This window comes from Lactuca sativa, chromosome 4 (genome assembly GCF_002870075.4).
Source record: "Lactuca sativa cultivar Salinas chromosome 4, Lsat_Salinas_v11, whole genome shotgun sequence".
Lineage (NCBI taxonomy): Eukaryota > Viridiplantae > Streptophyta > Magnoliopsida > Asterales > Asteraceae > Lactuca > Lactuca sativa.
In genome coordinates this window covers 388421088-388438071 of record NC_056626.2, presented here as the reverse complement: position 1 = coordinate 388438071, position 16984 = coordinate 388421088, and positions in this window count along the sequence as shown.

Genomic DNA, 16984 nt, shown 5'->3' with positions numbered 1-16984 from the left:
CTGGTCAAAGTCAACATTCCAGGTCAACCCTACTCGCCGATTCCGCTTACTGACTCGCCGAGTTCTTATGCTCAAAGTCCTTCCAATCGCGACTTGACTCGCCGAGTCAGCCCCTGACTCGCCGAGTCTACTGATTCCCGAATCCTGTCCTGTCCAACTCACTGAGTCCTTGCTCGACTCGCTGACTCGAGTCTTAACTCGAAGGGTTTGGGGTTTCATGAACTGACTCGTCGAGTCCGAGAACAGACTCGCCGAGTACAAGGCAATCTTCATCCAACTCGCCGAGTTGTTCTTCGAACTCACCGAGTTCATGCCCAACTTCATCCGACTCGACGAGTTGTTCACCCCACTCGTCGAGTTCCTCCTCATCTTCAAGCTACTCGCCGAGTCCACTCGAAGGACTTGCCGAGTCCATTCCGATCTACATACATGCAGAGGACTTTTGAGTCATGCATGGACTCCAAACAATAGATCTACCCTTCCCAAGCCTATTCCTCACGTAAAGTTGCAAACTTTACGTGTAGAGAAGGAGATCTAGGCAAAATACACCATAAACTAGGGTTTAAGACAAGAAAGCTCCATAATCGACTCAAGGGCTGATGCTTTACGGGATTCAAAACCAAAACAAGCATGGATCTGAGGTAGCAACCTCAGATCTGGACTTCAAGCTCGAGATTGATCTTAAACATGGTTTAAAAGCCCCAAAACTCATAACCAAAGAAGATCTAAAGGAGAGAAACGACTTAATACCTTCAATATCTCAGAAGGGTTCCCCAATCTTCGGATCCAAGGCCACTCCTTGATGCTTCAATGATTCCCACTTCTTCTTCCTTTAAATCACTCAACATGGTTAAAAGCTTGAATGAGCATAATGAAGGCTTAGGGTGCGGTGTTCTGGGTGTGAGAGACAGTAAAGGAACCCTAGGGGAGAGAATGAGAGGATTAAATAGGCTCCAAGCCCCGAATTTAGGGTTTTCCTCATACAGACCAAACTCGCCGAGTCTCTTTGGCCGACTCGCCGAGTCGGTTACTTACTCCTCGGCCCGGATCCCGCTCGGACTCGCCGAGTCCCTCCTTGGACTCGCCGAGTCGACCCCTAAACTTAGGGTTTTCTTTCCTTTCTTGGTCTTCAAAACTTTGGGTGTTACATGTTTCCAGATTCAGCAGCAGCAGACTTCGAGGACGAAGTCTGAGACAAGTGGGGGAGAGTTGTAACACCCCAAATTCTGGTATGTTATTTAATAATTATTTTTCAAGTTTTCAAGAGGAACTCGACGAGTCAGTAGCCAAACTCGTCGAGTAGAGTCGGGATTTTTAGCACGTTCAAGTTGGCGACTCGGCGAGTCCATATTCTGGACTCGGCAAGTCCGCCAGTCTGACGAAACCCTAATTTCAAGGGTTTGCACCCTATTTAATCAACTTTTTGGGACCCCAAGTCAGCCCCCATCACCCCCCAGAGCATCCTTCTCGAAACCCTAGAACTCTCTTAGCATTTTGTGTGTTTTGGTGTGATTCTTTGAAGATCTTGAGAGCAGAAGGAAGGTAGATCAAGAGGAGAAGAAGGAGATCCAAGATCTTTGTGATATTTCAGAGTATAGTAAGGTATAACTCGACCCTTTTCTGTTTCTATGCTTTAATCCCCATTGGAACACCCTTGAAGCTATTCTTGAACCATTTCTTGGCTTGGTAGTAGCATAGAAGACACATTAAGATGAATAGCTTTCGGATCTACCTATGTTTGAGTTCCAGAAGCCTATATATAATACCTTTATGGAGACATATTGCATGAAAGCCCTAGATCTACTCTTATAGTGTGCTTTGAGCCTTAACACCTTCATTTGGTGTTTATTTACACATAAAGTTGGAAACTTTACGTGTTAAAAAATCCCTAAGAACCCAGATCTACGAATGGAATGAACTGGATTCAAGCAGAATCGAGTATATAGTGATTACATGTATACGACTCGACGAGTCGTTCTTCAGACTCGACGAGTCGAGTCGCGAGTCCCCTGTTTTTCCCCTTTTCGAGTTATGCCGAGTGGAACCAGTGAGTGAGAAATGGACGCAGTGAGCTAGAGGTTAGACTCATTCATGGAAGAACTCGGCGAGTCAATGCCTTGACTCGGCGAGTCCAAGGCAATCTTCACGCCTCAAGAACAGACTCGACGAGTTGTTCATACAACTTGACGAGTCACAGTCAGAGTGTTCATATGTTGAAGGAGGACTCGACGAGTTGTTCATACAACTCGGCGAGTCGGATGCAGATTGACTGAGTGTTAGTATCGAAGAGGAACTCGTCGAGTCTATGCCAAACTCGACGAGTAGTAGTGAGCAGAAGCAAGAAAGTGAAAGTAAGGACTCGACGATTTGGTGACCCAACTCGAAATGAATGTTGACTTTGACTAGGGGTAAGATAGTCATTTTACCCTCAATATTGTTATCAGTATTTGATTGAGGGTACTCATGGAAATTGTAGTCGGGGTGAAGCCGGAGCCGCAGCAGACAGATTCCGGAGCAGTTCTTTCAGCAGCTAGGCTACGAGGTGAGTTTACTTCCAGTAGGAACGGGTCTAAGGCCACAATGTCGGCCCGTTTAATTAGTAGTAGTTTCCGGACCTCGGTCCGATGCAGTAGTTAGAATGTTTGATGCCTTCGTGGCCCAGACAGGTTTTGCGTGTTATGTGTTTCGGGTACGGCCCGACTCAGTATGCAATCTATGTTGTTATGTTAGTTGATATGTGTATGCTATGCTATGTTCAGTAGTTCCGGACTTCGGTCCGATGCAGTTAGTTCCGGACTTCGGTCCGATGCAGAGGGCAGGGCCCTGGTTAGTTCCGGACTTCGGTCCGATGCAGTTTCCGGGTTTCGGTCCGATGTAGTGGGCGGGGCCCAGTAGTTCTTTATATGTTTGTATGGTATGTGGTAGTTTGGGGGAGCTCACTAAGCTTTGTGCTCAGAGTTTCAGTTTTAGTTTCAGGTACTTCCGCAAGTAAAGGGAAGAGCTCGGGATGATGGCATCGCACACATCACAGCTTCAGTTTTATTCTTGGGAGTTTTGTTCAGATACTTAGACATGATTTGATACAGTTTTTGATTTGACACTTTTATTATGGCTTTTGAGATACCAGACGTATGATTTTGTTATATGACATTCAGTGTTATGACTTTTATTATTATAAAAAAAAACAAAAAAATTTGGGTCGTATTTTTGGGATGTTTCAATAAAAGACTTGGTATTAGTAGAAATTTGTTGTGATTTAATCTCATATTGTCTATTCCTTTGTGATTTTGTATATTTTTATTAACTTTTTGCAAACTTGTCTTTAATAAATCATTAAGTCGTTCTAAAAAAAAGTTGCTAGCTAGGAACATAACTTTAGACATTGTTAAATTTTGCGTAAGTTAGACTTCTCTAGATTTGAGATGAAATTATTAAAACCGATGGAGTTGATATGAAAATTATTATTATTAATTGATACAACCACACGATTGTAGTATGTGAAATAATTCGATAAAAAAAAACCTTGGGTTTTATATCCACCGTTAATAGCTCACCTAGAGATGAAATCGATGTTATTGCCTTCAAAAAATCATGAACTTGAGCTCAATAGTTACTCCAGTTTCTTCTATGGATGTTAATATAATATTTGAGAGCTGATTGTGGTAATTTTTCCCAATTAAAATTTTGGATGTTTAAATAAGGTTGTTCGATGATTCTGCATAGTTAGTTTGCCTACTTAATGTCAAGCAATGGCGGAGCTAGATGGGCGTTGGGATACTACAGTACCCCCAAAAAATTGCTTTATATATATAAAAAATTTCATTGTAAACATGTTTCATGTTATTATACCCCCAAAAAAAGAGATTATAACATATTTTTTAATGTCTGATAGTGGCGGACGCAGACTATTTTAGTAGGGGTGTCCCTCATACTTCAAGCGGGTGCACCTAATAGAAAAAACCAAAAAAAAAAAAAAAAATTTACACTACGTGCCGGAAATTGAGCAGTGGCCCGGGATCCCAAATGCCCTATATAGATCCGTCACTGCTGATATTTGATAACTAACTAACTATATATATATATATATATATATATATATATATATATATATATATATATATATATATATATATATATATATATATATATATATATGGGAAAAGTGAATATACCCTTAAGGGTATATAAGCTTAGGTACCAAACTCACCATACTATGTCGTTTTGTATCATATATATATATATATATATATATATATATATATATATATATATATATATATATATATACATTATAATTGTTTAATGTTCTTATAATTCAACTTCTAAGTTGATTTGCTTTCAAGATTTTTATAAATTTCACATTTATCTCCCTCTTACATAGTTTTCATTTTCAGTTATAATATATATAGCCTAGTAGGTGTTCGGCAAAAAGATGTGATGTAAGAGTAAGAAAATAGTGAAATTTTAAAAATCTTGAAAGTAAATCAAGTTAGAGATTGAAGTTTAAGAACATTATAATGAATATATCAAACAAAACGACGTATTATGATGAGTTTGGGTACCTAAGCTTATATACCCTTAAGGGTATATTCACTTTTCCATATATATATATATATATATATATATATATATATATATATATATATATATATATATATATATATATATATATATATATATATATATATATATATATATATATAATGTTTGTACCCCAATATCAAAATTTATGGTTCCGCAATGTCAAACAGGAGCCATGTAGATGAACTAGTTAACATATCTATTTTTTACTTTCATAGACGTGGACACCAAATTATAAATTTGTGGCTTATTCTCACCAAGTGAATTTTTGTTTATTTATTGTACTATATTAAATTTGTTGTTATTTCCTATAAAGAAAAAGAAAAAAACAATTACTTTTTAATTTTTAATTTTAGCCATAAAACAAAACAAGGTTTTCGTCTTTCTTGTGTTTATACATCAAGAACTCTAATTCCATTTTTCTTTCAAGATACAAATTGGCAAAACCATCTTCACCATAAAATGACTTGTGAGAGCATGTGGTATGGGTCTTTTTTTACTCGTTATGGGCTGATGTGGACGACCTTAACGCTGTCGTAACGGGGGAACACCGCCCCATACTCGTTGCATCTCGTCGTGTTGCATTTCGTGCTCGTTACCACCGGGTGAAACGGGCAAACATTCGACCCTTTTGTATTTCAAACTGTTTGACTACGGTCAATTTTATTAAAAAAAACTTTAAAATTAATTATTCTTTTCCTATCTAAATACCTATTATCTAAAAAACTTTTTACACATAACTTCTCTATTTCTCTCTATATAATCTCAATTATCTTCAAAAAAATTATGGATCATTTCGACACGTCCGATGATTCCGATGACGATATATATTCTTCAGGATGATGTATCATTATTACACTAACGAGTTGCTACAACCAGACCCAACCTCGCTACTAACAAGACGTGCGATGTTAAACAAAAATCATGAGGAAGGACACGAGCACCTATATCGTGATTACTTTGCGGATAATTGTGTATATGAGACGAAGGACTTCAAAAGAAGATTTCGTTTGAGTAGGAATGTGTTCCTACGGATCGTCAATGCCTTGGAAATCCGGTATTGCTTCTTTACTATACTTTTATACAAAATAAATACAAATGTACTGCATGTTTCTTTTTAATTTTACAACAAATGTACTATATTATTAAACTCTAGTTAATTTATGTTTAGTTATGAATTTTTTCAATTGAGATATGATGCTAGAGGTAGAAGAGGGTTTACAACATTGCAGAAATGTGTTGCGGCCATTTGTTTGATGGCTATTGGGGAGTCACCCGACACCACGGACGACTATATGAGAATATCCGAAAGAACCGCAAGGGAGAGTTTGTATACATTGTCAAGGGGTGTTGTTGAAACATTTGGAGACGTGTATTTGCGGTAACCTTCCTTGCATGATTTGCAAGAATTTTATGTGGCGCATGAAGAACGCCATGGGTTTCCCGGAATGATCGGAAGCATTGATTGCACACACTGGAAATGAAAAAATTGTCTGGTAGCATGGAAAGGGCAATACGAAAGTGGTCATCACGGATCATCTTTGTTGGTTTTAGAGGCTGTTATTTCTCAAGATTTATGGATTTGGCACGCATTCTTTGGGGTTGCGGGTTCCAACAACGACGTCAACGCTCTTGATCAGTTGCCAATATTATTCGCTCTTTTGAATGGAAAGACCCTAGATACTCCTTTCACAGTGAATGTAAACGTAGACAAATATTGGTATTACCTTACAGATGGAATATATCCTCAGTATTATACATTCGTGAAGGCATTCCGCCACCCGGTTGAAGAACGAGACAATTTTTTTAAGAGAAGACAAGAAGGAGCACGTAAGGATGTGGAACGTGCTTTTGGAGTGCTGAAGGTGAAATGACATATAGTTGAACATGCAACACGACCATTGGATTTATAAACTCTATGATATATCATGTATGCATGTATCATAATGCATAATATGGCAGTAGAAGATAAATGACGAAATATTGCACACTATATCCCAACAGAGCCCAGACACATTCAGTTTCAACCAGGAACAACAGAGTATTTGTATCGAGTAGTTGACTCAGGACGCAAATGAACACAGGCAACTTCGAGAGAACTTGACGTATTATATCTTTTATAAGAACAATAACGATGACGAATAGCGTTTAGTTTTTAAATTTTTTTAACAAATAGCAATGTATTTTTTTTTTTAATTTAGATGTTATGTGTAATTTAATTTCTATGTAATTTTTAATTTTTATAAATTATTTTTATTATATGTTATTTATAATTTTTAAACATTATGTTTTATTTATTATGTTATATTTAAAAAATATTTGTTTAAATTAAAAAAAATTGAAAAAAAAAATAAATAAAAGTTATAAAATGGAAAAAAGTTGGTGTTATAACAAGATGTAACGTTATGATCATTTTCCCATTTGATGTTATAACACCATTGATGATATGACATGTGAGATGATACCAAAATAATATTATGACTAGTTGCTCACATCCAATGCTACCAAACAATCACATGACAAACTTAATTACCATACACATGTGACTTTGCACCGTTTAGTTCATTTCAACGTCTAAAGTCAATGATGACATATATAGCAGTATTTATGCATGTGAAACTTTAAACGAATGAAACGTCACAAACAGATGCCGCATATAAATGCATGGCTAGCTTTGACATCATTTAAGCTCGTGAAGCGATTACACCCGACTGCTGTGTTAGGCCCATGCATGGCTCGATACTCGAAGAGTGAGTTCAATCATTTCGTGAACTTTGAAGGCTCAGGTTATTGTATGTCATAAATTCGTCCTTAAAATCAGGGATTGGACCATGCAAAAAGAAGAAAAGTAAAGAACAAAAATGAATGCGTGTCGCCGATCTTTGCTGAATTTGGATAAAAGATGAGACTTCCAGCAAGTAAAATCTGCCCCACATACAACCCGGGCATCACATACAACCCTACCTTCCATTGATATATTTTAGACAAAATTTCACAAATGGTCCTTTAGGTTTACTATTTTTTTTGAAATGATCTTTATAAAACTTTTTTCCCTGGGATGGTACATAAGGAGACAGTTTTGACATAAATAGTCATTACCGTGGATGTCCGTTAGATCATGGGCGGACGCAGGAATTAGTAGTAGGGGTTGCATAATTTTTTTCCGGTTAAACATAATATAAAGCATAATTTTTTTCTCCGATCAAACATAATATAAAATGTCTAATACAATTTTTTTCTGGTTAAACATAATATAACAACGATCTATTACAATTTATATTTGTCTTCTTCGTGCATACATCTTTTGAAACTGCTCCATTACTTTTTCATTTTCAACTTTCGCAGGTGCTTCGGTCTCAACATTACAAAGCAATGCATCATTCAAAAAGTCATCGCCAATTTTGTTGTGCAAGTCGGTCTTTAAGAGCTTCATCTTTGAAAAATATATTTTTACACTTGCGGTCGCTACAGGTAATATCAAAGCCAACTTTAAAAGCTTATAAACCAACGGATAACATCGATGCTTCCCCGTCATCATCACGCCTTGCCCTTGCCCTTGGGCTCGGATGTACTTGAAACAAATCAACAACCTGTAAGCGAAATGCTTAGTGAGTTCCCAAAGCATACCACACACTACACATACACATATCATGTTAGATAATTAAAGCTACACACATATTACATAAGCCAAGCATACATAAAACCTGTAAGAGTGCCATGAGCTACCCCACATGGTCTTTACCTAGGACTACCATAGGCTACCCCACATGGTTTTATATCCAATGTCATGGGCTACCCCACATGGTCTTTACCTAGGACCGACATGGGCTACCCCACATGGTCTTACATCCAATGCCACGGGCTCCTCCCGGGGTCTTCATGCAAAAAACACAATCACATATCATATCAAATCACAAAATGACTAACGCATATATCATAATCACATAATGGGCCAGCCTTGGTGCCTTAGACCTATGGGTATGGTGAGAAGACTCACCTCTGTCTGTTGAATACAAAAGCTGCTCTCCTAACAGTCTGTAACCTCCTGTGCTGAATAAAAAAATTAGATAATGTTAGGACTTTAATTAACTAAGGGAAACCTAAACTCCCAACCCTTCCATAAGGCCCAATTATCCATCCATTGCTAATGGGCCCAAAGTCCAAGTCCAAAATCCTTAATGGGCCTCTTGTCCCAATAAAGCCCAATCAATATATCATGACCCATAACAGATGATATGACTCATAATTCCCAGAATAGCTCAAAGGCCCAAAACGGATTCGACCCATCTGCGATGCGTACGCTCGGCGTACCATCCTGGTAGGCCTGTCGAAAAAAACCGAAACTCGTTCTACCCACCCGACCCGTTCCGAATTCAGGTAGAATGGGTCGGGTAGACCAGGTAACGGGTTTAAACATTCGGGTAATATGTTAACCCGATAATAATATGGGTCGGGTTTAAGGTATGAATATTTATTTTCGGTTATACCCGAATTCGTTATTTAAATAATACCAAATATACAATGTAATCACGTACGCACGCTTCAAAAAAAACCCTTCGTTACCTTCTTATGAACGACGGCTCGACGCAAACTCGCAAAGGAAATACGAAGCTGAAATCTTGAACCCTAATATACAAGGTACACAAAAATAAAACCAAACATCGATAAGAAGTGTTTTTGTTATAAAATGATGAACTCTTGTAGTCTATATTAATATGCCACGAATTCTTCAAACACACTTGAAATTCTTTAATTAAAAAAAAATCAAAAAGTGACATTTAAGAAATTTTCGGGTATACCCGATAATTACCCGACCTGACCTTAAACTCGAATACCCGAAACTCGAAAACTCGAATTACAATATAGGTCGGGTATCGGGTATTATTATTTTAAGGAAATACCCGTTCTGCCCCAAACCCGAAAATTTTACCCGTTCGACACCCCTACATCCTGGTACGCTCAGCATACTGGGATTGGGACTATGCGTGACATACATTGGGTTACGCCCAAAGTACAACCAGTTTAAGCACTTTCTCCATTAAGTGCTTAATACTCATTTCCTTTACGTCCAAAAGCCAGATCTAAGTCTATTAAGATGACCTAAGGCATAAAGTTGGCAACTTTATGCCTTTTCATGCCTCATATACACCCAACACCTCCATTAAGACCTTTCCAAGGTCTTTAACCCATGCACCAGGCCAAAACTCCATCAAGACTCCATTTTTATGATACTAAGGGACCAAGGGACTCAGATATGTCATTCCCACCTTCTGGAGTTGCTTAACTCACAAATGGAGGTCCAAAATCAACCAAAAGGGACAAAGTACAAAACCCTAACTAAATCTAGAAAGTTAAGATGAAAGATCCAAGCGTTTTACCTCCAGAAGCTTTGCAAGATGACTATGATGCAGGATATCGAAGCACCAACTCGTTCCAAGCTTGTTTAACCACCTATTCTTCTTGGAATGAACACTAAAAGGGCCACAAATGCACTTTTTAAAGCTCAAAAGGGTCTTACAAGTTTCTCTGGAGTGTAAGGACATTCTAACACTGTGGAGGCTCTCTAGGGTTAAGTCCAAGGGACTTAAGGTCGCTTAAATAGGCCTCATGTCCGAAAATTAGGGTTTTGGACCCCTGGCACGTACGCCCAACGTACGTCCAACTCCTCCGCGACCAACCATGCATAGTACGCTAAGCGTACACTTAATTACGCCCAACGTACTCAAAGGACCAATTATGTTAATTTGTAATTTCTTGAGGGTTTTAAGTCATACCAGATTTACGGTGTTACAACTCTCCCCCACTTGAACTAGACTTCGTCCTCGAAGTCTGTAGCTGTAAACAGTTAGGGATAATGCTCCCGCATCTCCTCCTCTGGCTCCCAAGTCCATTCGGAGCCCTTCCGGTCCTGCCATTGTACCTTTACCAACTTCACTTCTTTGTTCCGAAGACCCTTCATCTTCCTATCTAAGATGTAGACCGACTTCTTGACATAATTCAGGCTCCCATCCACCTGAATGTCATCAGAGGAAACAACTGCGGACTTGTCAGCAACACACTTCCAAAGCTGAGACACGTGGAAGGTGTTGTGAATCTAACTAAGCTCCCCTGGAAGCTCTAAGCGATATGACACCTTGCCCACTCGGGTCGTGATCCTGAACGGGCCTATGAACCGAGGCCCCAAATTACCCCTCTTTCGAAACCTGAGAATCCCTTTCCAGGGCGACACTTTCAGCAATACAAAATCCCCCACCTGAAACTCGAGATCCGAACGCCATCGGTCAGCATAACTTTTCTAACGGCTCTGCGCGAACCACAACCGGTCGCGCACCTGCTGAATCAATCCGGTGGTCTTGAGCGCTACCTTAGTGCTCCCCATGACCCAATGCCCAACCTCATCCCAACATTGGGGTCCTTCACCTTCGACCATATAACATCTCAAATGGGGCTTGGTTAATACTAGCATGATAACTATTGTTGTATGAGAACTCTGTCAGTGGGAGATATGTATCCCAACTCCCTTCAAAATCCAGTACACATGCTCGAAGCATGTCTTCCAACGTCTGGATCGTCCTCTCACTCTGACCGTCAGTCTGAGGGTGGTACGCCGTACTGAAATGTAGCTGAGTGCCCAGTTCCTCATGGAACTTCTTCCAAAATCTAGAAGTAAACCGGACATCCCTGTTGGAGACCACAGTCACGAGCACCCCGTATCTACCCACCACCTTACGAACATAAATATCTGCTAACTTCTCCGCGTATATACTCTCGGAAATCGGAATAAAGTGTGCGTTCTTCGTAAGTCTGCCTACGATCACCCAAATAGTGTCCACACCCCTCGCCGTCCTAGGCAACTTCGTGATGAAGTCCATGGTGATTTCCTCCCACTTCCACATGGGGATGGGTAGTGGCTGAACCTTTCCATGAGGCCACTGATGCTCACCCTTGACCTTCCTACAGGTCAAGCACCGCTCCACGAACCAGGCGATCCCCCGCTCCACGAACCAGGCGATCTCCCGCTCCACAATTCTTTCCGTGGAAGAACAATGGATATGGTATGTTGTATCATGGCCATCATCCCTAGCTGACGTACGTCAAAGAAGCCGTGAAATGGCTTAGGGAAAAACGAATTTGACCATTGATGCTTTCTGAGCCGCTCAATCAATGATGCATCTAGTCCCCTCGCCAAGAATTTCTCCTATTTATGAAGGTTCTCCACTTCGGAAACCTGACACATTCTGGAAGAGCCCCTGATTCCTCCTCCTCCTGAATTTACCATCGATGAAAACATGCAGTACGTCGTCTCGGTTCTAAACAAGCAACAAGATAAAGGCAATAAGCGTGTCTCATAAATTTCCAAGCTCCAAACCATTCACCAAAAAGTCCGAAGGTTAGTCCCAGGCTCAAATAGATAAAGCCCTGGAAGATAGCATCAGAATTCAAGCTCTCAAAGACAACCCCAAACTGATGCTAAGGCTTTCCGCACTCTACAGAGAAGGAATAATCCATGACTTGGACATAGTGTCATTAATGTATTATGATCTACCAACTTAAGATTCAGACCGGATCGATCTTCCCATCTCTCCATACGGCAAGTTCTGCATCAAATTTTCTCCTCTCCACCCAGAAGATGATCCTCAAATGATCATCAGAACCGAAAGAGAAAATTTGAAGACTTTCTACTCCTTGAATGCATGTATCCAAAAAGAAGTGTGGCCTCGGAAGATAATAACCAAGATTTATGGGTTCAGAAGGAAGGTGATGACTAAGTTTGATTTGGATTGTCTTTTACATCGCTTCTATGTGTATCAGAACAAGACAACACAACTCACAATCACTGATTCTGATTTCCCATCGATCAATCCGAACGAAATTCTGACCATTGCAGCTCATTTTTGAACACATCAAAATTATCAAATGAACATTGAAACCTACAAGGTTGCAATGAAGTACTTGAAGGACTATGTCGCTGAGTTTTGCAGATGCGACTTTGAATTAGCTCACTTATTCGGAACTGAAAAGTTCTTAGCAAAAATTGACTTCAAGTTGCCTGAAGCTGAGATATTGGCAGAAGGGCCAATCGATGAACCCGTGTTAGGGTATATTTACTTACAGAAGAAGATAAACAAGAGGGACTTCTTCCGAGTCCTTCACAAGCATCTTGTCCCGTCCAAAGCTCTTCAATACTTCATCAAAAATTCAGCAAAGTCAGATGCCCCTGAGCATGTGAAGTCCAAATTCATAAGTCAACTCTAATGGTATCTTGAAGTCCGAGATTGGTTTTATAGAGCCTATGTGTTTATTCAAGAAGAAGCTAAGTTAGCTGACTAGGTTACTAACTTCACTTAGGGGGGAGACTGTTGGAACCTGAATAGTGAACCTATAGCAACCTAGAGAAGGTGTCCGAAGTGAAGCCAGTTCCAAGATTGACAGTCTATTTAAACATTTATTGTTTCTTGTCTTTTAGTGATGTAACATTTCATAGGACTTAGCCTTTTGTATTTGTTAGATAATAAGTTGTCAGAAGTTGATCATTATCCAGTCCTATGTATGTATCACTAGTTTGTACGATGTACCTCCTTAGCCTATTTAAGGAGTGTTTGAATGAGAAGAAATACACATATTATTTCTCTAAAGATAGCAAATATTCTTCTTAACTCTCTTTCATTTTTCTCTCAAGTCAAGATCTTTCATAACATTCCTCTAGTTGATTTGTTGTCTACATTGATTATACTCATATATAGTTTTTCCATTTAATATTGTCTACTTTGTTGAATATTTACTTCAAGTCTCGTCTAGTATTACCAGACTTGAGTGGAACATATAATTACAGAAAACATTGATCTTAAAGATTATCTCAAGGTTTGAGTTCTCAAACCTTGTCCTTACGCATCATTTCAAGTACTCACAATACCTAGTTCAATTAAGTTTTATATTGGATAGTCTTATTAGGAGAATGTGTGTAACCTACGAACGGAGAGTAAATTTCAATTCCATGACACTCTCAGGTGTCGATGTATGGTAGTTACATACAGGAGTATGTTATAGTGTTCCCTTTAGATGAACAAAAATGGTGGGTCCAGATCAGACAACTATAACAGTATGTCTGGTCACCTCCAAGAGTAGGTGACAACAATTGATCATTCTAAATAGTCATGTGAATTATGTTGGTGGCGAGATCTCATTACTCACAAACGTAGATGAAATGGGATATCATATTCATCAAATACTCTGATGACCCATATGCCTTTATGACTACACCGACCAAGGAAGCCCTTAGCCGAGTAGTCAAGCTTTTTAACTGTTCACCAAGAGAGATAATTTCTCCCTGATAATATGTAAGGATCGATAGGAATGGATATGTGGGAATGTAAGCATGTATGGATATTGTATGGTAACGGTTGATTTTGCAGGTCTGATAATTAAAGAATATTATCATAACAATATTGTGGGATTGAAATTCCTATGTATCTCACCAGGTTTCCCAACCTGACCCACTCAGTTTATATGCATCACATGTATCAAGACATAAGCTACTGGAACTTGATTAGGATGCTGAGTGATTAAGAGACAGGCTACAATAAAGTTCCGGGCCATTAGGTCTTTTCGCTGTAACTTTTGTTTCTATATCGATTATGACATCCTTAGGGTTTTATTAAATTTAGATAGTCACTTGTACTCAAAAGATTTCAAATGTACTAGGAATTTTCGTATCAATGATAATATCAGCGTAAGGAAAAAAATTTAATTGGTTCTGAAAATTAGAGGATTGTCACATGTTGATTGTTCACGAAAGCCTTCGGGTTGTGAAACAAAAACTTCTTCATCAAGGTCTCCATTCAAGACAACTAATTTCATATCAAGATGGTGTATTTTCCAGCCACTTTTACTAGCCATAGCAAGTAAAATCCGTATTGTTTCAATTTGAGCAACGGGTGTAAACAACTCATTGTAGTTTACACCATGTTTTTGCACATACCCTTTTTCTACAAGTCTCGCCTTGTTTTTCACTGTATTACCTTTGAGATCTCTTTTTACTTTGTAAACCCATTCTACACCTATGGGTTTCCTGTTTGACGGCAAGTCGACTAGCTTCCAAGTTTTATTTTTCTCAATTGCTTTAATTTCACTTTTTATTGCTTTTAACCAATTTCCATCTTGTTGAGTCGTGGTGAATAACTCAGGTTCACCGTCATGAAATACAAAAATAGTAACATTTCTTCATAATCGACACATATATCATCAAGTGATCTGAGTCGTATGGGAGCTTCATCACTCGAACTTATATCTTCCAGCGATAAGGTGGACGATGAGTCACCTGGTACATCTTGACTTGGTTACGTAATATGAGATAAAGTCTCATGATCATTATAGTTAGGTTAATCATCAATGAGTTTAAATGTACCTATAGTGTGACACTTGCTTTAATCCTCCTACTTCCATGCTCGATCTTTTTCAAATACCACATCTTTACTAGTATAAATTTTCTCAGCTCTGGGACCACACAACATGTATGCTTTGTTGCCCATTTCATTCTTGAGATAGACAAGCTTGCTACTTCGATCTTCCAGCTTACTTTGATGTCTTTTGGTGACTTTAGCATGTACGACACACCCAGATACCCTTAGGTGTTTAAGATTCGGTTTTCTTCCAGACCAAGCTTCGTAAGGTGTTACATCATTCAAGGCTTTTGTTGTTACACATTAAGAACGTATATTGCATTTCGTACGGCTTCACCCCATAATAAATTTGGTAAGTTTATCTCTTTTAGCATGCATCTAGCCATCTCTATAATTGTCTGATTTTTCCTCTTTACCACTCCATTTTTGTGGGGTATATGGGGCCTTAAAGTGGCGTTTTAAACCTGTTTTAGCGCAATAGGTACTGAATTGGTTTGATAAGAGCTCACCCTCGATCTGTATGAAAAACCTTTGAAAGTAGCAAAAGCTTCATCTTTTGTTTTTAGTAAATATACCCACATGACTCGTGGAAAGTCATCTACGAGAAAGAGGAAATAATTGTTACATGATGGTGTGGGAGGCAAGAATGGACTATATAAATCACCATGAACAAACTCTAACTTGTCTAAAGCTCTATATTGCGTTTTGGTGGGGAAAGGGTTTCGAGTTTGCATGCCGACCAAGCATCTTTCACAGACCTTGGTTGGGTTTTCAATACCAGGTAAACCACTCACAATCTCTTTTTTTAAACTAACTTAAGTTCTGGAAATTTGACATGCCCAAGGCGAGCATGCCAAAGCCATGACGGCTCACAAGTTTCACTAGTCAAACACATTTGTGATACAATTGATAGGTTGATTTTATAGAGATGATTAGGCGATTGTTTTACCTTCATTAAGAGCTTTCCATATTTTTCATATATCCAAAGAAACAAACCCAACATCATAATTTCATTACATTTTCTTGGGAATTCTCCTAGACTTATGATTCCGTGCACAAGCTAGGTATGTAATAAACGTCTTGTAATAATCTTTGTTCGCCGTTGTTGCATTATAATAGAATCGATCATTTGCCTTCAATGTGAAATTCTGAACCATCTCCAAAATGAACAATACCTTAGATGAAATGATTAAGATTTTGAAATTTGTCCCTTTGGCCTATTATTTTACTACTCACCCCATTGTCTAGATACCAAATATTGGTCTGGCTTGAATTATATTTGGTTAATATTAGCTTGTGTGTTACTTTGTGCTTGTTTAAAAACACTTCTTCTTTTTCTTCCATCATGTTGCACTTACCCAACCATAATGTTAGCTCGTTATCAATCTTGTCTTGTACTAGGTGTGCCTCATTGTTGCTTTTATAACTTCTTCCTTTTTGTGGATTATTGCATTCAGCTGAATAGTGCCCGTAATCTTGACAATTATAACATTGAATGTTACCTTTTTCTTGGTTGGAGGTTCCTTGGTCGCCATTACGGGGATGATTTGAACCACCACCTCGATATCCTCCTCTTTGGTTGTTATTTCCACCTCTTCCACTACCTCACGAGTTGTTATTGTTGCCATAATAAGACTCATTTGAGCCTTTAGAGTTTTCGCCTTTTTCCTTCATCTTATCTATCCACCCCTGATGGGTTAATGGTAACTTCTTATCATCAGTTTCAGTTTAACCACGAACCCTCTCTTCATGAGCTTTTAATCTCCCGGTAACCTCTTCGATAGTCATCGTTTCAACATCTGTGAATTGTTCAATTCTTGAAGCAATTTAAATGAATTTTCCGGGTATGGCACGAAGCAATTTTTTCACAACATATGCTTCGTCCATGGCATTTTCCAAGGCTCGAATGTTGCTGAACACGTTATTAGCCTTCATGGAAAAATCATCTACTATCTCTGATTCCTTCATATTCAAAATTTCAAACTCTGCCTTTAGGGTTTGGA